The 24751-nt window shown below is 38.4% G+C and overlaps 1 long non-coding RNA gene across 1 annotated transcript in view; it reads right to left on the bottom strand.

The window, feature by feature from the left end:
- Positions 1-2902: 2902 nt before the first annotated feature.
- LOC103679660 overlaps positions 2903-24751 on the bottom strand; it is a 103269-nt gene continuing 81420 nt past the window's right edge. The window contains exons 3-4 of the long non-coding RNA XR_572982.2: positions 9706-9879; positions 2903-3821 (exon numbers count right to left, since the gene is read on the bottom strand). This is a non-coding gene — a long non-coding RNA (uncharacterized LOC103679660). The remainder of the gene's footprint in view (positions 3822-9705; positions 9880-24751) is intronic.

The following is a 24751-nucleotide window of genomic DNA, read 5'->3' as shown; positions in this document are numbered from 1 at the left end:
GATGTTCATCATTGCATTATTTATAACAGGAAAAAAATGGAATTGATTTAAACATACAATAAGGAAATATTTAAAAGAATTATGGTACTTCATAATATTAGCTATTCATTTATAATAATAATCACACCTAACTTTTAAAACTCAGAATTGAAGAGTTTAGAACAAATGACATTTTCATAATATTAATATGAAAGAGTGGGATACAAATCTATATATAAGATATGGACCCAATATATAGTATAAGAAGCTATCCCTGGATTATAATGTTTTTCTTTATATTTTTCTCCATTTCTAAAGGTTTTTATTTAATGAAAAAATACTATTTTTATGACAAAAAAAAACAGGATAACATCTTAAAAAATCAAGTTACTTTTCCCCTCACTACAAAGAATGGTTGATTTCCTAAACACGTTTGTTATGGTTTCAAGAGTGAGATCTAGACATTAGGTAAACCATCTAGAAAACCCATGCGGATGTCATTAAAATTTGGGAAATCTGAAACTTAAAATAAATTCTGCCCTCCCTCACTTCTATTCTGTAACAGGTTTGCCAATTCAATATTATTCTGCAGAAATCTCAATAATTAAATAGAAAAGTATTATCTCTTTAATTTTGAAACTGAAATTGCAGATTATTGCAGCCCCAAACTCCAGCTGGTCCCAAGGTTCACTATGTTCACTAGCCAACTTAGCATATATACATGAAAAGGGGAGACATTTTTTTCCTTTTTTCTTTTTTTTTTAATAACTAAATTGATAACTGTTTGATTTTGGTGGGATCACCAGTAGGATAGCCTTAGCCTCCTGAGTAACTGACTTTAGATCAGGCTAATCCCAAAGTTGTGTCTAGAACCGCAGTGTCCAAATGGTTGTGGTAAATTTATATTCTTCTTTTTTTTAATAATTTTTATTTTGTTAGTCACCATACAGTACATCCCCAGTTTTTGATGCAATGTTCCATGATTCCTTATTTGCATATAACACCCAGTGCACCATGCAATATGTGCCCTCCTTAATACCCATATACTCTTCTGAATGAGCGAGTGGAATACAGAATCCCAAGTTTCTAGACCAGTGCTCTCCAAAGGATTTTGATTTGGTACCTTTATCAGGGTTTTAAATTGAACATGCTCTCCCCCATATTTTATATATGTGCTGTCTGTTACTACCTAATACTCCAAAGTACAATATGGGACAAAGCTTATTGTTATTAATGATGGGTATATATCAATAATTCAAATAGCCTTTCTGATTGGTTGAGTTTCTGATACCATGTTATCAAATTATTGCTTTTACCATTTATGTGACTGCTGAAGTCTTCATTCCACTCATAAAGAAGGTGCATCTATGCCTCTTTGGGATTTCCATATCTGTTTGCATTATTAGAACACTCTTCACACCATATTTTCTCTGGAGGAAACTTTTTAAGCCATTTGTCCATCGTTGAGGATTAGTTCAGGTTGAAACTAGATAATATCAGATATTATTCCATCCAACCAGTTACTAGTAAACAGCATGTGGCACAAAACACTGAAAATAAACTGAATGAAAAGACTCTTGGCAATGCCCCTCTAGTTTTCTACTCTGCATTATTCAGTGAACAGTGTGTAGAAGTTCAGATCCTTTTAGCTGCTATTACAGAGAAACCCCAAACCTTATGTAGCTTAACACGAAAGTCCAAAATGGTTGTTCAGCAGCAGCTTTCCTCCAAGAAGTGATTTAGGGACCAGGTCCCTTCTGTTTAATGCCCATGTTATCTCCAGCATATGCCTCCCGAGGTCTCTGTGTTCATGTCCACCAAGCCATGAAGACCATGCATAGGAGGTCTAAGACAAGTCAGGAATGACATACATCACTCACTTCCATACGCTGTTGACCGGAACTCCGTCAAATGGCCACACCCAACTACAGGAATCTCTGCAAGGCAGTCAGCCTTGTGCCAGAGGAAGAAAGAAGTTTGGAGAAGAGCAAGCCTGCATGCAACTATTCCCGTAACAGGGAGATTGAATGATGGCATCGATGTCAAGCTGCCTATTAAATATCATCCATGCTTAATCTGTTTCTCTTAAAACAATCATACCCATAAAGGTTTTGCTTGGGTTTTTTAATGTTTGCAATACACTAGTAAATACAAAGATGTCAATAAAGAAAACGGATGCTTACCTTTTTCTCTTCGCTGACATTATTGACTATGAACTCAATAATGAGTTCTAAAAACTAAGGAAACTATAATTAGTATCCAGTCAGAAAATCCACATGAGGATCAACCTATCATAAAGCTGTGATTCCTAATCTAGGGTTCACGGACTACCAAAGACGTGTGGGTTAGTATGTATCAGAGATCACACCATTGATATTGTAGGCAAAATTATGCGCATATGATTTGTGTGTACGTATGTGTGTTCATGTTTGCAGAGAGGACTAATATACATCATCAGAATGTATGAAGGAGGGGCACCGGGGTGGCTCAGTCATTAAGCGTCTGCCTTGGGCTCAGGGCGTGATCCCGGAGTTCTGGGATCGAGCCCCTCATCGGGCTCCTCTGCTGGGAGCCTGCTTCTTCCTCTCCCACTCCCCCTGCTTGTGTTCCCGCTCTCGCTAGCTGTCTCTCTCTATCAAATAAATAAATAAAATCTTTAAAAAAAGAATGTAGGAAGGAAGTGTGATTTAAAAAATAGTACGATATTTAAAACAATTAAGAGGTAAACTTTTCTCAAAATGGTTAACAAACATAAATCAATAAATCTAGTCTCCAGACCCTATCAGAAGTCATTATACATACATGCTTTAATAATATGTTGCTACAGTATTCTTCTATTATTATCAATAAAGAAAAAACCCAATTACCTCCTCATGTATATGGGATGGATATCACTGTAAGAGAAAGTATTGCCAAATGGTTAGATTTAATGCTTCTCCCACTGACAAATATGAAGAATTGAAGGATTTATTGGTGTTATTCACATAGGCATATGACAATTGGAAAGGTCAAAAGCCTAGAAAGGCAGATTGGCAAGTTACACTTTTATTAAACTCTCAACCTATTCTTTTCCTCGGGGAGAACTTGGACCTATAAGATAATAATCTTTTCCACTGGATGAATTCTTGTACAATACACATACTGTCTTATAAATTCCAGTGCCAATCCATTTTTCCTAACATGAATCTTATAACACGGCTTAAAGCATACTACAGTATTCCAGCTGAAGTTTGTTATAGCATTTGCAGCCTGATTCCTTAGTTATTAGAGGGTTGATAACATATTATTTTTGCAAGACTTTAAAGTTCTGTAATAGGACTACCCAGCACATTGGCTAGACTTTGCAAAAATAGGCCATAACATATTTTTAAATTGGCTGGTTCTCTGCCACCCTACCTTTACTAATCTTTGTAATTTTAAAACCCACTCACTTAAAACAGCAGTGTTTTCCCAAGAGTTATTCAGCAATCAGTGGCAAAACTAACATCTCCCCTCCTGAAATAATTCTTTTCCTCCCTGATTAGTGGCATTTTAAATAAATTGTTCGAAGGCTATGTTTGCGAATAAGATAGAAAGGAGATGATTCAGAAATAATTGCAAGGTAGGGTTTCCTGACATGGTAAATTCCATGGTCTGAGATGAAGCCCCTTCGGTCTTGAGAAAGGAAGATCTTCACTCCTCAGGAGGTGTCGCTTGCCTTAAAAGTTCAACTCAGGGATAGGCAGGGCCTGAGCTTGCTGTCACGCTAGCAGAATGAGAGCTAGCAGAATCAAAGCGGACTGTATCCACACCCCCGGGACCACAGGGCAGTTTCTGCTCCTTTGAGCTTCTCCACTGCTGCCCTGCAAGGGACAAAACACAGTCCACTTAGATCAGAAAAATTCTTATACATATTGGGAGACGGAAATATCATTCAGAAGAAACCTCCATTTTCTTTACGATAGACATGGCTCTATGTGTTGGAAGTGGACTAACAAGAAGGAGGTAAAAAGGAAGGCAAGGACTGTTTTGTTTTGTTTTCAAGATTTGTTTATTTATTTTAAAGAGAGAAGCACACCCATGAGTGGAGGGAGGGGCAGAGGGAGAGATAGGGAGAGAAGAGAACTCCCCGCTGCTCAGGGAGTTCTATCTCAAGACCCATGAGGTCCTGACCTGAGCCAAAATCAAGAGTCAGACACTTAACCAACTGAGCCACCCAGGTGCCCAGCAAGGACTGGCTTTTAAAGAGTATTAAACTTTCCCAATTTCCTAATGCTACAATAAATTTCCATTTCAGAAAAAATAGATAATTCGACCATCCCCAGAATATGGTAGGCATGAAAACAGCCTAAAACTAAATATTCCTGGACTGGAATAATGTACTAGGTAGAAATCTAGATTGATACTTTCTTTATGTGTATTTGTATTTTACATTTATATGATTCTATTCTTTTTGTAACAATAACTGGTGGGAAACCTGATTAAATTATGCTCACATGGATTATCTAACATTAAATTATTTGTGTTTATTTAGTGAACATACTTTTAGTAGCTGCTATTTTCCAGGCATCAGCTGGAAGTGTTTCTTCCTTCATCACCACGATCTATGATAGGAAGCAATGGTGATGTTGGGTTGTATGGGCATTTAAGCGTGATCTGCCTCAGCACAGCTCCATTACCAACCGCTAAAGGAGCTGGCTGATTTCCCACCTTGGAAGAACACAAAATGACAAAAGAACAAAATGGTGAAGACATTCCGCCACGCACCATGTGGACAACCACCAGGGCCCCTGCCTGGTGTCATCCAGAGGTGTTTCATTTCAACTATCCATGCACTCACTCCATTTCTTAAGATTCCCCTTATTTGCTCTGCTTCTGGATTCTAATATTGCTTCCATTATCTAAATATGTATCTTGTGATCCTAGGATGGATGCTACTGCTCTGATACTCACCTTGGCTCCATTCTTCACCCACACTCCAAATCACACTTGTTTACACCATTCCAGGCCAGCCCACGTGTTCCATAGTCTGGCAACTTAGGCCACCAATACTGAATTAGTTCACCTCCAGCACACATAGCCTCCCAGGCCAGAGAACACTAGCCAAGAACTTCAGATGAGAAGAGAGAAAACCAAAGATATTCTCCCAGAGAGGTAGAGGGATGGCCCTCTACTCTAAATAATTTGAAAGGTGCTCAAAGACCCTAAATTCTAAGTGAAATGTCAAGAACCCAATAGTTGTACTTTTTTAAAGTGCAAATTAACCATTTCATAATCCCACAGTTTATTTTCTTTCCAGGTTTTTTCCAATTTATTCCAGGTATGAGGTACTGATTTGCTTGACTGGGTTGATAATACCTAGTCAATGACAAGTTTTAAGCATCACTTTCTAGAGGAAAGACATTAATTTCCTTTACAAATGACTTGAGCCACCCAACTCCTTGTGAAATAAGATTTTTTAGGAAGATTCTGCTCTGACTTCTAGCAAATCTGAATGAAATTAAAAAAAAAAAAACAGATTTAGTAAACCCTCAAACCAGGGATCAACATAAAAGCCAGGTGGTAAATATTTTAGGCTTTGTAGGCTGGACAGTCTGTGTTGCAGCTGTTAAGATCTGCTGCAGCACAAAGCAAGACAATGTGTAACCAAATGAGCTGTGTTACAATACACTTTATTTATAAAAATGTACAAATGAGTGGGACACAGTTTTCAGACCCTTGTCACATCATGATTTTGTTAAGATGTACTATATCCTTCTCATTTCATTTGTTTAAAAATACATGAGAGACTATGAACTATGAGAAACAAACTGAGGGCCTCAGAGGGGAGGGGGACGGGGGAATGGGATAGACCGGTGATGGGTAGTAAGGAGGGCACATATTGCATGGTGCACTGGGTATTATACACAACTTATGAATCATCGAGCCTTACATCGGAAACCGGGGATGTACTGTATGGTGACTAACATAATATAATAAAAAATCATTAAAAAAAAAAATACCTTCCCAGAGGTGCCTGGGTGGCATAGCGGTTAAGCGTCTGCCTTCGGCTCAGGGCGTGATCCCGGCGTTATGGGATCGAGCCCCACATCAGGCCCCTCCGATATGAGCCTGCTTCTTCCTCTCCCACTCCCCCTGCTTGTGTTCCCTCTCTCGCTGGCTGTCTCTATCTCTGTCAAATAAATAAATAAAATCTTTAAAAAAAAAATTAAAAATTAAAAAAATATATCTTCCCAATATGGGGAACCTGGGGGGCTCAGTGAGTTAAGCATCCAATTCTTGACTTCGGCTAAGTCATGATCTCAGGGTCGTGAGACTGCCCCACACTGGGGCTCCATGCTGAGCATGGAGTCCATTTGAAATTCACCCTCCCCCTCTCCCTCTGCCTCTTGCTCTCTCTCTCTCTCTAAAATATATATGTCTTCCCAGTGCAAGTGATTTCTGATAAAAAGAAATTAGAAGTATCCAAGTCTGGGGAGGTTAAATAATGTGAGAGAAAACATCCAATCTATCTGGCATTCAGTAAATATGAAATAAAGGTTGGCTGAATTAAAAAAATCTAATTCACATCTCAAAAATATGTAGCACAAAGTTAGCCAAATTCTGAAATAACTTCACCTCGAAAATAGTTTTCTGGTTTCATGACTTTTTGCTGTCTTTTCTCCCAATTTTTTGATTTCCTCAGTGTCTTCATTATTATACATATCATTTTTCATGGTTATTCAGCAACTGTAAGCTTTCAAACAAACTGGGATTCTTCAATATTGCTGTATTAAGGGAAATTATAATAGCCTATTGACCAGTTCAGTCAATGATCCATTCATTATTCTATCTTGAAGGCTAAGTTCGTAAAATAATGGATGTGATTATCACAAAAGTCAATATAAGTGTGAGGATGGAACTGATGATGAGCCCAAGCAGTTACCTTATATTTTTATACCATTTCACAAATATGTGCAACTGAATTTGAACATTCTTTTCCATCCACTGTCCACTTATCCATGTAACTAAGATGTTCTTCTAAATCCCTAATGTAAACATTTAGAGAGACACTAAAGTTTTTAATGAAATTTTTTATACCTTGGATATTTTAGGAATACATATTTTAATAAACATAAAGGGAAAGTAGATTTGGAGATGGCTTGTATCATATAATCAGCACTCTGCTATTTCAAATTAGAGTATGTGTTTAATTTGCTTGCTGGTCTGGGAATTTTAGAAATACGTGCTATAATGAAAGAATGAGGAAGTACACAGCATGAGAAAAATTACAGTAAATTCTGATGCATCAAGAACCAACCCAAACTTCGTGGCATAAAACAGCCATCATTTTATTATACTCACGAATTCTGTGGGACAAGAATTTAGGCTAGGGCGCAGCAGGGATGACATATCTCTGCTCCACATCATCTGATGCCTCCCCTGGGAAGAGTTCACTGGCTGTGAATGACTAGAATGACTGGGAGCTAAAATAACAGGTAAGCTGCTTTATAGCCACATCTGGTGCCTGAGCAGAGATGTACTGAAGGCAGGATTCAGCCAACAGCCGTGTTAGCCTGAGAGTAGACTTCCCATGTGGCTTGGGCTTCTTCAGGGCATGGAGGCCTGGGCTAGTTGTGGCTCTTACATGGCATCTCAAGGCTCTAAGTGTTCCAGCAAACAAGGAGAAGGTGCAAGGCTTGTTATGATCTAGCCTTAGAAATCACATGACTTTATTTCCAGGTCACTCTGTTAATGTCGATAGGACTTAGGCAGTCCTGGCCTGCCCAGCCACTACCTCTCAAAGGGAGAAGTGTCCAAGAATTTGCAACTATGTTTTAAAACTACCACAAACAAAAACTTCACACACATACATACACACAAACACACATGCACACACACAATCTTCATCATCAGAATAATTCATTTATACCAACAACAAATAAGTAAAATTACATTTTAAAAACATGGCATATTTACATTGTTAAAATATTTGTGATAACAGAAAAATTTTACAGACATAAATATAATTTTTTTTAAATTGCATTAGATGGGGGCACCTGGGTGGCTCAGTCAGTTAAGTGGCCCACTCCTGATTTCAGCTCAGATCATGATCTCAGGGTTTTGAGATTGAGCTCTGAATTGAACTCCATGCTAGGCATGGAGCCTGCTTAAGATTGTCTCTCTCCTTCTCCTTCTGTCCCTCCCCGCTCCCTCCCTAAAAAAAGTAAAAAATAAAAATAAAAAATAAAATTGCATTAGATGAAGATAGATCTTATACTTCATTTATATGAAACAAATAATTGAACAGACCCCTGAGATTCCCTTCCTCCATTCTTTGGAGAGGCATAAACTGTTAAATACATAAAATTTTACATTATAACAATTAAATTGAAACAATTTAAAATCTAAAAATGATTATGAGGCATTGCAATACGGACAAAATTAGTATATTTTTTAAAATATTTACACAAACCAAATGTTTTTCATTTTTTGTTGTTATATTGTTTTCCTGCTGAAAAAAACTAATAGGAAAACACTGCTCTAACTATATAAAATTTTGTCATAACATAAAAATAATTTGTACAATACTTTGCCTCAAACAAAAGAAAGCTTATGTTCAAGATTTTCTGGGCAATCTCAGTTATTCTAGTTAAATAATATTATTTCTTAGTTTTAAATTTTCCTATCAGCATTTCAAAATATGCTTTTCAAGATTTTTTTTTTAACTCCAGTCTTTAAAACGCATGTCACTTTTATCCCTAGGTAGGAAAATTTTAATTTGGAGGTTTATCAGGAAAACATATATTGCTGCAGGACTAGAAATTGGCTGGGTTAGAGAGACTGTGGGAGAGTCAATGGGAAGGGCAGAGCCATGTAATCTCCCCCCTGGGGAACTTGGTCCCGTCCGTGGGGATCCAAATTACCTAAAACAGGACATTTCATTTCCATCATTACCAAGTCATACGCTCCATGTTTAGACATAAAGATATGAATATTAAAGACCAAAAGAGAGTTTTGCTTTGCAAAACACTGATAACAATGAATTCTATTTACTTGTTCCTACCGGGAAAAGTGATCATCTTTTTTACATAACCATCAGGCGTTTGTTTGTTTCCACACTAAGGCTTCTGTTGACTTCCCTGTTCTTCCATCCCCCTATTTGCTCTGCTCCTTCTTTCATGCACGTGAAGGCATAGCTGACTACTACTGGGATTTTTAGTGAAAGTGTTTAACGTTCAAAATAGCAGCCCACTTATATTCACTACCGTTTGCTGTGGAATGGTTCTCACTGGCAATTATACTGTATTTTTCTTCCCCTGTGACCAAAATCATCTCCATTGCTCAGGCTATTTCATGTAACTGGGAAAGTCCAACGTCTTTTTCAAAAAACAGCTTTTTGGCTATTGTAAGCCACTGATGACTCTTTCTCACACCATCTCACTGAAAAGCTTACAGGCTCAAAATCTGTAGATGGGAGAATAAGGCCAGCATCTGTAACAACATTGTTGCTGTTGTTGTTCTTCCTGAATAGAAAGATACTAGAGGGAAAGATAGGAGAGGGGTGACTACACTGAACAAAGACTGATTCCATGTGGGTCTTGCAGACTCCACCTTGGTGTGTCATTGTTTCATCTTCTACATATTTTAGAAAGAAAATACAAAACAATATTCTACTGGAACTACCTATAGGTGCAGTATTTTCAAATACCGAAGTCAGAAATCTAAGAATTAATCATTTCATTGTTAAAATGTTCACAGACTTACAGACTGATAGAGAAAGAAGGCCTTGAGGGCCGTTCATCCTTTGGTAGAAGAGGAGATCGAGGTCCAGAGAGTGATTTGCCCTCAGGTACCAGTCCAACAGGCTGTCTTCTACACTGTGGTTCTCCCCTTGAACCAATTTTCTGGTAATGACAACAAGGAGCCAATTCGTCCTCCCTAGATTAAAAAAAAATTACTCAGTTTCAGAAGAGATGGATGATAAGTAGATAAAGAAGGGAGAAAGAGGAAAAGATGGAAGGAGAAAGAAAGACAGGAAAATACACGGAGAGAAATGAAGACAACAAAGAATGGAAGGCAGGAGGGAAGGAAGGGATAAGTCTAGTGAAGACAGTCTAGCCAGAAGGCAGGATGAGGAGACTTGTCTTTTTCTTTCTTTCTTTTTTCTTTTTTTTAAGATTTTACTTATTTATTTGACAGAGATAGAGACAGCCAGCGAGAGAGGGAACACAAGCAGGGGAGTGGGAGAGAAAGAAGCAGGCTCCCAGCGGAGGAGCCTGATGTGGGGCTCGATACCAGAACACTGGGATCACGCCCTGAGCTGAAGGCAGACGCCCAACGACTGAGCCACCCGGGCGCCCCAGGAGACTTGTCTTAAAGCTGGAGTTGTATAAAATTCTCCTAAAGATTCTTACATTGATTTCTTTACTTCGGGGGTTTGGTTTTGTGAAACGAATGGAGTAGCTTGGCCCTCACAGACCATAAATGTTTCCTGTAAGTTCACACAGATACCCAGACTCAGAGAAACCTATATTTTAAAACAGCAACAACAACAAGGTCATGACACAAGCATTTGATGGCAAGACTGTCGAGAGGAGCCTACAAATTCATTGATTTATGTAACAAATTTTATTGTGTGCCTACTGTGTGTCAGGAACTGTTCAAAGTGCTAAGGATACAGGAGTATGTACAAATAAGATTCCTATCTTCATGGAGTTTATGTTAGTGTGGAAAACAAACAGTAAATATATGAAACATAAATAAGACAATTTCAGATAGTAATAAATTCAAAGGGATACCTGCACCCCAATGTTTATCGCAGCAGCATCTACAATAGCCAAATTATGGAAACAGCCCAAGTGTCCATCGACTGATGAATGGATAAAGAAGATGTGGTATATATCTACAATGGAATATTCCTCAGCCATCAAAAAGAATGAGATCTTGTCATTTGCAATGACATGAATGGAGCTAGAGAGTGTTATGCTAAGCAAACTATGTCAGAGAAAGACAAATACTATATGATTTCACTTACATGTGGAATTTAAGAAATTTAAAGAAATGAGTAAAGGGGAAAAAAGAGAGGGAGAGAGAGAGAGAGAGAGAGAAGCATACCAAGAAATAGACTCTTAACTATGGAGCACAAACTATGGTTTCCAGAGGAGGTGGGATTGGGGGCGGAACAGCTTAAATAGGTGATGGGGATTAAGGTGGGCACTTATCGTGATGAGCACTGGGAGTTGAATACAAGTGTCGAATCACTATACTGTACACCTGAAACTAATATTACACTGTATGTTAACTAACTGGAAATTAAATAAACACTTAAAAAAAGAAATAAGTGCCTTAATGAAAATAATATAGGAATACTATTTGTATAGGGAAGAGGTGTTTTGTTTTTTTGTTTTTTGTTTTTTTTGTACCTTGTTTTTTTAGATATAGTAGTCAGGAAAATTTCTTTACAAGGAAAATTTGAGTTGAGGCTGAACTCAATGATAAGAAACAGCCAATCAGAGGAACAATCGAGGTTTTTCCAGCCTTTTTGAGATATAATTGACAACACTGTGTAAGTTTAATGGGTACAAAGTGATGATTCGACATATGTATATATTGTGAAATTATTACCAAAATAAGGTTCATTACCGATCAAGCTGAAGGGCATTCCAAGAGAAGAAGCCTTGCACTTGAGAAGACATACACTTGGATGGATCTCTCTGCATATTTCATGATCCAACCTGCTAAACTTGCTAGAAGAGTTTAAGTTTCCCTCCCAGACTTTCAGAGGAGGGAACTGTACTAGTCCCATTAACAAGTATGTATATATTGTAAATTGACATTTGCTACAAGAAAAAAAATACATTATCTAAGAAGAGGTTCTCTCAGAGATGGAACTATCTTTGTTTGGAAAAATATTATGAGAGTAGAGTAAGGATCCAGTAAATCCATAAGGATCAAGGTTTACTAGACATGGGGCACCAAAAGATGAACACTAAATTGTACAATATAAGTAGAAAACTTTGGTTTGCTCCTGAGATCCAGGGATGATTGGAAACAGAGCCCCCAGTGTTCTGCAATAGATTTGTAGCATGAACGAGAAATAACTCTTCATTGTTTGGGGTCAGTGAGATTTGGGGACTTGCTTGTTACCACAGCATAATCTAACCTATCCTAATTGATATAAAGAAATAAGAAAGGAGAAGAGAAAGGAGAAAAAAGAATCCAAGATGGGGAGAGGCAGGGATCAAGTGGGGTGAAAATCTCCTGGTGCTACTCTGGTGTGTTGGCTTCTGGGCACTTTCAGACTGGTTTAGCATTCTATTTGAAGTTACTCATGTTGCTGTAACATAAGAATCCCCTTCCTTCTCCCCCAGTTCTTTCCGCCAAATCTTCTGTGAAGCCTATTATGCAAACAAGATTTGCTGTGAGTTATTTCTTCCGTGGAAATCGAATGGGCTCCAGATCATGTTTAGGAGTGACACAATAGGGAACACTGTGGAAAAGAGAAACCCACGGAAAGATGACTAGGTGAATACAGGCCTCCAGGAAAATTGCAGCAATCGTGTAGTGGGCTTTGGCTTTCTGCTAGACATGGAATTGTGGGTTTGAGTCAAACTTACCTACTTCTCCAGGGGACACCAGCTGACCTGCAGGTGACCTGTAGATGTGTGTGCAACACTGGTAGGGTGGTGGTGAAGTGAATATAGTGGGCGAAGGCGCTTCTTCTGTCTTCTCGGATGTATCCATCTTTTGATAGATAATAATGCCTGATTGAATGGGGTGCATGGTCCCATACCACTTTGTGCTTCCATACAATCTGGTTCTTACCTCTTTTATAGCACTCGACATATATGGGTTCATAAGTACTTAGCTTTATGTCTCTCTTCCCCACTAGCCTGTTGCTCCTTGAAGCTGAGACCCCCAAAATGTTCATTTGTGTGTCTCCCATACCTAGCACAGTATCTGACACCCAGCAGATGACCACAAATGTTGATTAAGTTAAACTGAGATGCATAGGCTTATTTAAATAGGGCAAATGGCTCTCAGGAACCACCAAGTCAAGTCCCAAAAATATTTCTTTTAGGAGAAGTAGGGTAGTTACTGGTTTTGTTTCCTAATGACCCCCAGCTACTTATTTGCTGGGCTCTTCCTGCCGTACTCCCCAGTGGTAGGCTGGAGTCACAGGACTCGTTCTGCTCCATGAGGTGTGAGCAGAAGTCGGGAGTGAGTGTCACTTCAAGGCCAGAGCGTTTAGTTGCTGTGTGAGATACTCCAGGACTTTATCTTCCTCCTACCAGAGTGAGCAACAATACCCCAGATGGCGGCGGCTCCGTCAGACTCAATCTGGGGTCAACGATGGTGGAAGCAGAAGCCCTTGCTAATCTACAAGAGACACGAGACGAAAGCAAGAAGAAAGCTTTGCTGTTTTAAGCCACTGAGATTTGACGGGTGTTTGTTACCACAGTATAACCTAACCTATCCCAACAGATGGAAAAAGAACAAAATTGAGATTATTCTCCCTACCTGACCACTAAATTGTTTTTAAGATAGTAATAACTAGTAAAAGAAGGGGTAAACACAAATGATTTAAAAAAGAAAAACAGGGGCGCCTGGGTGGCATAGCGGTTAAGTGTCTGCCTTCGGCTCAGGGCGTGATCCCGGCGTTATGGGATCGAGCCCCACATCAGGCTCCTCCGCTATGAGCCTGCTTCTTCCTCTCCCACTCCCCCTGCTTGTGTTCCCTCTGTCGCTGGCTGTCTCTATCTCTGTCGAATAAATAAATAAAATCTTAAAAAAAAATAAAAATAAAAAAAGAAAAAAGAAAAACAGAAAATGAAAAGCCAGTACCTTGGAAGCGGGACTGGGTAGTCGCACTCAGAGAACAGAAAGAAAGAGGCGATGGGCTGAAACCTGTGTAGGCGTCCGGGCCATATGCCGTGTACTCTCATGGGTGAGCTGCACAGTTAAGAAGAAGGGCAGCCCATAGGATCAAATCACGTATAAATGGGACATTCATTTTTGGCAGAAAAGAGGTAACAATAGTGGTTAAAACTATAAGCATAAAAGCAACGAGGCTTCAAAAAGAAAGGCAATGAGGCAGAAAAAAAGATTTAATAATAGCCAGAAATACGTTTTTCCCCCCAGTACAGGGGCTATCGGGTATCCAACAAGACTGCATGATAAAACTCTCTGCAGAGGCCAGAGGACTTCATTTTCTTTGTTGTTCATGGTCATTTATTTCCCCTGTAACACTTACATAAAATTCAGAGTTCATTTGGAATACTTGAATTGAACTGCCATTTTTAAGGCCTGAATTACTAAGTTTTAATTGAAGGGCATCTCAAGGTCTGATGTCTTCAAATTTCTATCTGCAAAAGTCCCACTGCTTGACACAGTGATACTCTTAAGAGTCTTTGTGATGAGGCAAGTCAGTGAATTTATACTGTCTTCCGGGGCTGTATGTTTATTTTTAGGAATGCTTTTTTTTTTTCCTGATTGTTGTCCAAAACTACAGGAAATAGAGAAAAAAATAAAGAAGAAAAATAAAAGTACTCCATCTCATATTCAGAAAAAACTAGTCACTTTGCCAAAAATCCTTGCAGACTTTTTTCCAGGCATACATATGCATTTTAATATGATTTTAGTATTTAGAACCCTGCATTTTTCTCCATACCACATTTAATCATGAGCACTAGTCTAGAAGATTAAAAATATCTCTAAAAACGTATACATTTATTTATTTAATCATTTTCCTCTTATTTTGTAGGTTGAAAACTCTCTTTTTTATGATTATAAATAACACTAGAATGAGCAGAAATACTTTCTGCATCTCTGATTATTTCCTAGAAGAACTAATGAAGTAAAGGATCGATGTTTTAGGATTCTTAAAATAATAAACCAATTAGTTGCTATAAAGGGTATCCTAATTTATACTACTACATGTTTATGAGAGTACCATTTCCTTACCCCTTGTCAGCCTGAAGATTTATACCTTTTATAATGTTTAGCAATTTGTTTGACAAAAAATGGCATTGCAGTGTTGTACTAATTTGCTTTAATTTTTTGACTAATAGTAAACATAAACATTTTTTCATGTATTTAAAAGTCATTTGCATTTCTTATTTTTTGGTTTGAATTTTTATGCTCATTTTATGTTTTTATTTCGAGTATTAATATATTTATGAGGTAACATAAATTATATAATAATATTAATGTATTGATGTAATAATGTTTCTTTTTAAGTCCTTTATGTACTTAGGCTATTAACCTTTGAACATAAAATATTTCCAAGATTAGCTTCAGATTCAAGATATCTGGGGTCAACAAAATGAGATAATGAATATGAAAGTTGCTTTTAAGCATAAAATGCTAGAGAATTGTATGCTTTATTAACTTTCTAGTTTCTCACATTTTGGATTTGTGCAATTCCTGTTTCTCTTTTGATATGATCGAACAATTCTACCCAACACTGAATTGGCAATCACCCGAGTATCCTGCATACACAAATATACACCCAATTCCATTGACAGGTAATTTTCAGATTCCTTATGTTAGTATCACAGTGTAGAAGTTATCAGCACAGACTGGAGGAGCAGACTCTCGGTGTCAGGCCCTGTGTTTGTGCCCTATTCGTCGTGTGAACTTGGGCAATTATTTAACCTCTGGGCCTTTTTTACCTCATCTGCAAAATCCCAGAATAATTTGTAAAACAAGGGAGTAACGAGCCTCACAGTATTGCTGTGAGAATTAAAGGAGACAACGAGGTAACTAGTCAACTAGATAGCTATTTTAATTAATCCTGAAGACGGAGGCCAGGCATTTAGTAAACCCATCCCCGTGCTAGCTAGCTCTTGATGTGACATTTTACATGTTCATTGACTGGAGACAAGTCCTTTGATTTAGTTCACTTTTTAGGGATTTGGAGTGAAATTATATCTCTGCCTCTAATAACAGTCAACATTTTCTGGAGCACTTTGCAAGATGTACTGATATTCATGATTCATTCGACAATTATTTATTGAATCCCTGAGCTGCCGGGCAACATTCTAAGCACCTCAGCTGCGAACAAAGCCGGCAACGTCCCCAGATAGTTTTCATTCCAGAGAGAAAAGATAAAAAGAAGAAAAACTACAAATAAATAAACAAACTGATTTCAGAGGCCATAAGTGATATGAAGCAAATAGGCAGAAGAATGCACTAGAAAATAGGATCGTTGGGTCAATTCTGTCATGTGGTCAGGACAGGTCGGGTGAGGAAGAGGGAATGTGCTAAAAACCTAATGACAACAATCCTTTGACATGGGCATCGCCTCTACTCCCATTTTATAAACAGAATGATTAAATTACTGAAACCGAACTGTTGTTGCTTTAACAAAACACATATGCTTTTCTCTGATTGCAAAGGTAACGCTTGTTCGTGATAGAATATACAGCTAAGGACGAAAAGAAAAATCATCTATGATCCTGTGGCTAACGCTGCGTGTGTAGAATTTCTGTCCTTTTTCTCTGCATGTATCCATACAGCATATTTAATGGAGGCAATTGCCGTGTGCAAAATATTTGTAACTTGTTTTTAACATTGAGCAATATTTTCCCATATCGTTAGCGAGTCTTCTGAAACATCATCTTTAATAACTGTATAGTTTCAGATTTTATTGAACCATAATGGTTTCTTTAATTAGTTTCTTACCGATGTATATTTATGTCATATCAATTTTTCATTATTATAAACAATGCTGTAATAAATTACCTAATAAAAATAATATAATAGCTAATATTTATTCAAGTGGTTATATATGGCATGCATTGTGCTAAGCATTTATAACTCTGAATTAATTTAATGTTTACCACAGTTCTACAAAACAGGTACGATAACAATCCTACCTTTAGAAACTGAGGAAACTCTGACAAAAATAAGTTAACCAATTTGCTCAAGGCCACATATCCAGTAAATTGCAGGGTTAGGATCTGAACTTGGACATTCTGGTTTGAGGCTGAGCACACACTTCCTCATTGCATTCTATTTCTGCCCCTGGCAGTATTTCCACAGATTTATTTCCACAGATAAGTTTTAACCTTCATCAACACTATATCTTTAGGATACATTTTTAGTAATGAAATTGCTCAGAACCCAACTCCAGATCTAATGCTTCTGCACAAGAAACACAGCTCCTGTAATCCAAACCTAATGCCCACTCCAAGGCACCCTAATGGAAGGTAGGAAATTCTGTTTCAGATTGTACCTGGCTGCAGTCTGCATGAGAAACAGAACAAGCAGCAATCTAAGTAGAGGCCATTTCTAGCCCCTCCCTCTTCAGAGCCTTTGCCTAGAAAAGCTTAGCAATACAAAGAGGCTCCTGAAGTTCAGCCTGTATTCATTCATCCAGTCCATGATCCCCTAAAGGATATTGTCCACACACATTCCCATAATCTAAACACAGAAGGAAATGGGAATCAGAGGGAAAGCACGTGTCTGATGGCTTCCATAATGCCCAGGGGGCTTCTCTGAAACTGGCTGTACCTCCCGCACCTCCTTTCCTCCCTGCGTGGCCCCATGAGGCCACGGGACAGATTAGGTAACAGATAATTGGGCCACACTCAGGGAACTAAAGGAGTCCCCTGAATAGGTACTGCTAATTGAGACACTCAAAGTAGACCCTGCTGGGTGCTTTGGGCTTGCACTAACCTGAAATCATGACTCACTAGACACCATTTTATCTCATTTTTCAAAAAGTGTTTTCTTCTTGAGAGGCTGTTCGGTCAGAGAGATGAAACAATTCATCTCTGTTACTTTTCCCAGGCTTCAAAGATAACCTAGAATCATAGGTTTCTATTTTACCAAAGGAGGCTCTTGAGTATAGTAAACTTTTTGTTATCTCATCTGGCCAAATGATAGAGGTTTTATTGGGGAGTGGAGAGATCAATTGAGTTATTATATCTACCCCGCAGAGTAGATTACCACTCTTCAAAGAAATAGAATATGGAAAAATAAATCTAAAAATAGATCAAAGAAAAGGTAATCATTCTTGGTTAATTCAGAGGCCATTTCTGCATCTTAAAGAGTTTCAAGGTCATCATCACAATCTGGAATTACTGCACAAGAAACTTCCAACTGACAACCTTGGGTTCCAAGAAACTGCTTGTTAAATTTCTGATTGGAAACCAGAGGTACCTTTGTACTAAATAGTGCTTAGGGCCCAAGGGCAGCCCACATAAACATTTTTAACCCATAATGTAGTTAAGGAAAGTACTAATAATACTAAAGACATTCGCTGTCATCTTCATATTATTATAATGCTTCTACCAAGAAAGTGTGTGTTAAATCAATAAAATGAGACACCAGGAATATGTAACCTGCATTCTGGCGACGGATAGAGGAACCTGCACTTAATTACTCTGTGGAAGTGCTAGGCTGGTGAAAGAGAGAGAATCTCATGAGATTGAAACACAAGGAGCAAGACAGAAAAGAGAAAACAGAAGCAGGGGTTACAATGAATGGGCTGAAGGAGTCGCAGATGCCACTGAAATGTGATCTCCATGATGGCAGGAGGCTTCATCCGTTTTGCTTACTATGGTAATCTCAGAACCTAGAACAGTGCCTGGGATAGAGGAGCTGCTCAAAAAATAGTCTTGAATGAATGAAAGCAGTAGTGATAGTGGTAGAGAGATACTGGGGAAGAAAAATCAGATGCAAGAAATTTGATTTGAAAATCAGTTTTGTACCACAGTGGAGGATAAATGCTAGTTAATAAAGAATCTTGTTGATAAAATGTCAAATAACAGATATCATAACAATGTAGGCACACAAGGAAATTTAGTCATGATGGTCTAATCTTCAAGCGAACCAATGAGATAACGCACATGGTTTTCTAAACATCAAGGAATGAACTCAGGAATCCAGGATAATAAAGTCTATTTATATAACCCAGTCCTCCCCCACCCCATTGAAAAGATGAGAGCCAACAATTGTAAGCCTGACTTCGCTGTGCCTCCTGGGTTGATGAAGATGGAGATCATATCACGCCGCTCTATGTAGAGGCAGCTAGAGATATAAAATCAAGGGATCATATATATGAGGTTAAAATGCACTGGACAAATTAAGACATGTTACTGAAAAAGTAACAGAAAACACTCCTCCCGGGAGCATCAGAGCTGGAGAATTCTACCAAAGAACAGACAGCTTATTATATCCCTATAAGCCATGAAAGCCTGACCAAAGGGCCAACTATCACATAGCTCAATGTGGTATTTTACAACCAATTTTAGACGCAACCCACTTCTTTTCTTTAAAACCCTACAGAGCATCTAACTTCATGAGCCTAAGACCATGTTATAAAAACTAACAACCCTGACAATATGTAATCACAAAGACTTGAACTGCCACTAAAATTTCAACTACAGGAGGAAATGTGTGTTATGCCCCAAGTCCTCCTTAAAATGGCACATGGTCGGGGCGCCTGGGTGGCACAGCGGTTAAGCATCTGACTTCGGCTCAGGGCGTGATCCCGGCGTTATGGGATCGAGCCCCACATCAGGCTCCTCCGCTGTGAGCCTGCTTCTTCCTCTCCCACTCCCCCTGCTTGTGTTCCCTCTCTCGCTGGCTGTCTCTATCTCTGTCAAATAAATGAATAAAATCTTTAAAAAAAAAATGGCACATGGTCATCAGGCCATGGAACAAACCCCAATAGCTCAGTCTGTCCTCTCTTTTGAGCCTGAGAGAGAAGCAGAGGGCTGTGGCTCAGACAAAAGTGTCTGGGTGCCAGGAATGGACAGGGCATCATTATGCCTGGGAGTCAAGGAGGGTGAAATCTGAAGAAGATCCTTAGGAAAAAGAAAGCTTGAGGAGCAACCAGGCTGCACTTGAAAATGCTGTCAGTCTGCAGAGACTCAGGGAAGAGATGCTATAAATCTGTGAAGCAACAGAAAGCAGCCAGAGACTCAGAGAGAGTTAAAGATTTCTAATTAAAAGATGGAAGGCAGTGCCTAGAGCAATTCTCTGGACCAAAAGGAAAGCTGCTTGTTTTCATAGAATGCTTTTAATTTGAATTTAGGCAAGGAGAGACATGTTAAATCTGCCGAAGTTATTCCAAGTCAGGAAAATAGTCACCATTTCCTTCTTAGGAGTAGGAAGTAGTGGGGAGGAGTACGAAGGAAATTACATAGGAACTCAGATTTTGCCCCAGTCACACTGATACAGTTGAGTTAGCTACTTACTAACTGATTCAATTTGGTATTTCTGAGGAGCAACCCACTATTTTTAACCATAATCTCTACATTCGAATACAACACTCACCTTCCTATTCTTCAGCTCCAAGAGTTTTCTAATTAGCAAAGAGATGTTAAATAATTATAATAATAATAATCTTCTAATAGGAAAAAATTATCTGCCTACCGTACCATTTCTTTGAGGAATATTATTCTGGAAAACTACAATGCAGAATATGAAAGTGTACTAATTTGATTTGTCATAGAAATGTTCTTTCTTTTAAGATCCAAGATAAATCAGCAAATGCTTTCAAAGCTGACATTTAATCCATGAATTCAAATCATTTCCAGGATTTATGATCCATTAGAAAGACAGTTTCAATTTCCCTTGCCCGTGAAAGTCTAACGTATAGCTGGCAGAAAACGCATTTACACTGCACATATTCTGTGACCGCAATATCATTTATTGATAAGGTTTACCAAGTTTAAAAAAATGGTGTTGCTAGTTATGTTCATTTTGATTTGTTTATCTGTAACTAGCGGATGGATGCTTCACTCTGGTGAAGTTTCCTAAAATGTAGCAAGTTAACAGATATCCATGTAACGAAGATTGTCTACTAAGGATTAGAAAAAAGTTTCCCACAATTATAATAATTCTATCATAAATAGATGGGGTATCTAAAAATAGGCTAGATGCGCATATATAGACATAGACTCAGATACAGATATAGACATAAATAAGTTAGAAAATCAAACTCACAAAGGGAGTGATCAACCCAGTTCCCATTTCCCTTTTTTTCTCATATTCTATTCTTTACCTTTTGTTCTAAGTAAGATGATTCTTCCTGTCAAAAATATCAGCAAAAGTCGGGGGGGGGGGAAGATTCAGAGTCTGTGTTATTGGCAATAGATGCGATACACATTAAAGAAGATGTTCCTCTTTTTCAGCAATTCTGGTTTTCAGCATATAATTATTAAATTGCCCATATATCAATTACTATACTAGAAGAGAAGCTATAGGAGTATGTAAGACATTCCTGCCCTTGAAGAGCTTAAGTTCTTAGACTAAATTGAATAGATTCTAGGTTTGTGGGAAAGTTAATGTAGCTGTGGTTAATTAGAGGAGAAGAAATGTTCTCCTTAAGGAACCATTTGACCCTGGCACTATTAGGAGTTAGAACTTGTTCGATTTCATGCAAGAAAATTATATAGTGCTAGAATATCAATTTCTTCACTAACATGTGATAAAATGGAATTCCAAAGAGGGAAGTTATTTCCTCAAGGTCATAACCTAGCTGTCAGATCTGTGTCTGCCCCAGCCTGGATATTAATCAGCAAAACAAAAAGTAAATGCTTTTAGCTAGCTAATGGCAGCTCATTAACTCTAACACCACCCACAGGTGCCACCCAACAGCTCTTAGTTATCTATTAGTACATAACAGACAACTCCAAATTTAGTGGCTTAGAACAACAAACAATTTATAATTTCACGATTGCTGTAGGTCAATAATCCAGGAGCGGCTTAGCGGGATGGTTCTGGCTCAGGGTCCTTCACAAGGTTGCAATCCCGGTATCAACTGGAGCTACATCAGATGAGGCGTGACTGGCTCTGAAGGATCCGACATTATTCACATGGCTGTTAAGAGGATACTTCAGTTCCTCAACATGTATGTCTCTACAGAGCTGCTCATGGCCTGGACTTCCCCAGAGCAAGCACTGATCCAAGAGAGAGAAAGAGGAACAGAGAGAGACCCCAAGACAGAAGCTGCATTGTTTATAACTTAATCTTTTTTTTTTTTTAGTTTTCATTGTTCTTAGAATTTATTTTTTATTATTTTTTCTTTTATTATGTTGTTAGTCACCATATAGCACTTCATTAATTTTTGATGTAGTGTTCCATGATTCATTGTTTGCGTAAAACACCCAGTGTTCATTGCAATGTGTCCTTCTTAAATACCCATCACCAGTCTAGCCCATCCCCCCACCCCCTCCCCTCTGAAACCCTCCATTTGTTTCCTGGAGTCCATAGTCTCTCATGGTTCATCTCCTCCTCTGATGTCCCCCCTTCATTGTTCCCTTCCTTCTCCTAATGTCCTCCATGCTATTCCTTATGTTTCACATATAAGCGAAACCATATGATAATTGTATTTCTCTGCTTAACTTATTTCACTTAGCATAATCTCCTCCAGTTCCATCCATGTTGATGCAAATGGTGGGTATTCATCCTTTCTGATGGGTAATATTCCATTGTATATATGGAGCACATCTTCTTTATCCGTTAGTCTATTGAAGGGCATCTCAGCTCCTTCCACAGTTTGGCTATTGTGGACTTTGCTACTATGAACATTGGGGTTCATGCGCCCCTTCTTTTCACTAGATCTGTATCATTGGGGTAAATACCCAGTAGTGCAATTGCTGGGTCATAGGGTAGCTCTATTTTTAACTTTTTGAGGAACCTCCATACTGTTTTCCAAAGTGGCTGTACCAACTTGCGTTCCCACCAGCAGCGAAAGAGGGTTCCCCTTTCTCCACATCCTCTCCAACATTTGTTGTTTCCTGCCTTGTCAATTTTTGCCATTCTAATTGGTATAAGGTGGTATCTCAATGTGGTTTTGATTTGTATTTCCCTGATGGCTAATGATGTTGAACATTTTTTCATGTGTTTGTTAGCCATTTGTATGTCTTCTTTGGAGAAGTGTCTGTTCATGTCTTCTGCCCATTTTTTGACTTGATTGTTTTTTTGGGTGTTGAGTTTGAGAAGTTCTTTATAGATCTTGGATATCAGCCTTTTATCTGTAATGTCATTTGCAAATATCTTCTCCCATTCCGTGGGTTGCCTCTTTGTTTTGTTGATGTTTCCTTTGCTGTGCAGAAGCTTTTTATCTTGATGAAGTCCCAAAAGTTCATTTTTGCTTTTGTTTCCCTTGCCTCTGGGGACATGTCTTGAAAGAAGTTGCAGTGGCTGATGTCGAAGAGGTTACTGCCTATGTTCTCCTCTAGGATTTCGATGGATTCCTGTCTCACATTGAGGTCTTTCATCCATTTAGAGTTTATCTTTGTGTATGGTGTAAAAGAATAGTCGAATTTCATTCTTCTGTATATAGCTGTCCAATTTTTCCAGCACCATTTATTGAAGAGACTGTCTTTTTTCCATTGGATATTTTTTAACTGCTTTGTCAAAGATTAGCTGACTATAGAGTTGAGGGCCATCTGGGCTCTCTATTCTGTTCCACTAGCCTTGCGTCTGTTTTTGTGCCAGAACGATGCTGTCTTGGTGATCACAGCTTTGGAATATAGCTTGAAATCAGGCAACGTGATGCCCCCAGCTTTGTTTTTCTTTTTCAACATTCCCTTGGCGATTCTGGGTCTCTTCTGGTTCCATACAAATTTTAGGATTATTAGTTTGAGCTCTTTTAAAAATGCCATCGGAATTTTGATCGGGATGGTGTTGAAAGTATAGATTGCTCTGGGCAGCATAGACATTTTAACAATGTGTATTCTTCCAATCCATGAGCATGGAATGTTTTTCAATCTTTTTGTGTCTTCTTCAATTTCTTTCATAAGTGTTCTGTAGTTTCTGGAGTATAGATCCTTTACCTCTTTGGTTAGGTTTATTCGTAGGTATCTTATGGTGTTTTGGTGCTTTTGTAAATGGAATCGATTCCCTAATTCTCTTTCTACAGTTACATTGTTAGTGTATAGAAAAGCAACTGATTTCTGTACATTGATTTTGTATCTTGTCACACTACTGAATTGCTGTATGAGTTCTAGTAAGTTGGGGGTGGAGTCTTTTGGGTTTTCCACATAAAGTATCATGTCATCTGTGAAGAGAGACAGCTTGACTTCTTCTTTGCCAATTTGAATATCTTTTATTTCTTTTTATTGTCTGATTGCTGATGCTAGGACTTCTAGTACTATGTTGAACAATAGTGGCGAGAGTGGGCATCGTTGCTGCGTTCTTGATCTTCGGGGAAAAGCTGAGAGCTTTTCCCCATTGAGAATGATTTTCACTGTGGACTTTTCGTAGATGGTTTTTATGAGATTGAGGAATGTTCCCTCTATCCCTACACTCTGAAGAGTTTTATTCAGGAAAGGATGCTGTACTTTGTCAAATGCTTTTTCTGCATCAATTGAGAGGATCATATGGTTCTTGTCTCTTCTTTTATTAATATGTTCTATCACATTGGTTGATTTGCAAATGTTGAACCACCCTTGCATCCCAGGAATAAATCCCACCTGATCCTGATGGATGCTCCTTTTAATGTACTGTTGGACCCTATTGGCTAGGATCTTGTTGAGAATTTTGGCATCCATATGCAACGGGGATATTGGTCTGTAATTCTCCTTTTTATGGGGTCTTTGCCTGGTTTTCAGATCCAAGGTAATGCTGTCCTCATAGAACGAGTTTGGAAGTTTTCCTTCTGTTTCTATTTTTTGAAACAGTTTCAGGAGAATAGGTATTATTTCTTCTTTAAATGTTTGGTAGAATTCCCCTGGGAATCCATCAGGCCCTGGACTCTTGTTTTTGGGAGGTTTTTGATCACAGCTTCAATTTCGTTACTGGTTATTGGTCTATTCAGATTGTCAATTTCTTCCTGTTTCAGTCTTGG

The sequence above is a fragment of the Ursus maritimus genome, unplaced genomic scaffold, assembly GCF_017311325.1.
Source record: "Ursus maritimus isolate PB19 unplaced genomic scaffold, ASM1731132v1 scaffold_20, whole genome shotgun sequence".
Classification (NCBI taxonomy): Eukaryota; Metazoa; Chordata; class Mammalia; order Carnivora; family Ursidae; genus Ursus; species Ursus maritimus.
The sequence above is the reverse complement of the archived record's forward strand: the minus strand, read 5'-3'. Positions and strand labels throughout refer to the sequence as shown.